This window comes from Amphibalanus amphitrite, unplaced genomic scaffold (genome assembly GCF_019059575.1).
Source record: "Amphibalanus amphitrite isolate SeventyFive unplaced genomic scaffold, NRLGWU_Aamphi_draft 000042F_arrow, whole genome shotgun sequence".
Lineage (NCBI taxonomy): Eukaryota > Metazoa > Arthropoda > Thecostraca > Balanomorpha > Balanidae > Amphibalanus > Amphibalanus amphitrite.
In genome coordinates this window covers 1106562-1107598 of record NW_024881538.1, presented here as the reverse complement: position 1 = coordinate 1107598, position 1037 = coordinate 1106562, and positions in this window count along the sequence as shown.

Below are 1037 nucleotides of genomic sequence, written 5' to 3'. Positions count from 1 at the left end.
CTCGGCGGCGCCGCTAACGCCATCTCATTCGGCTATAAGCGCACCGGCCATCGGCGCGCCGGTGGCGCCGCCTGGTCCCGCAAGTTTATCGCGTGTTTGCGCACGACGTGGACCGAATAAACTGTTCCAAGTTCCACCAGGGCAGCTTCCTGGCGATTGTTGCCTGTGGATTTTAGAAACACCAAATATGCATGATAGGTGGACCCATAGCAAATTTCGCTCTTGTACATAAAATTTCGGTGATTCTGGGTCAACGTTCAGGGGGGGGGGATGGTCAAGGGGGGTTTGTGCGTTTGGTTTTAATCGCCAAAACACGTCAAACGTTTTCTGCAGCTAGCTGTTGATCAAGTAAAGATACAGCAAAAATAAAAGCATCATTGAACACAGCACGTCTATGCGCATCGAATGGTGTACTTTGTAAAGTGAACCCCTGCACGAGTCTCTAAAGTCCACTTTGCGACCCTCGAGTGTCATGTTGCCATTCATTACAGGGAAATCAGACTTACAGAACCTACCATGAATTTCAGGCCCTGCGAGACCCTTTTTCGGCGATAATGCCTTCAGTTGTTGTCCAATTAGCTTGAATCGACGTCATCAATTAAGAGTAGCTTTTCTGCCTTACGCTTGCTAAAAACGCCACATTGTAGTCCGTATTAACAACTCCAGGGGGCCATGCAATGGAAAATTATGCGTACAAAGACGCGAAAATCCAGACATTTGCTTATTAAAGCTTCAGGGAGTGACGACTTCGATGGTCCTTTTCCGCCCATACCGAACATGGTAGTCGTCGCGCCCTCAAGCTCCAACAAACAACAAACGCCAGGATTTTCCCGTATTTTATACATAATTTTCCATTATATGAGCCTACCGAACTGCTGAAGTCGTGTCAATGCTAGTGACAGTGGTTTCCAGCTAAATATAGTTCAGTATTACATAAGAATACAGCTCTGTGCTACCAGTAACGGCAGAATGCTGAGGCGTGTCATGTCTCTCGCTCACCGTCATTCCACTCCTGGTAATTACCAAACACAGGCCAG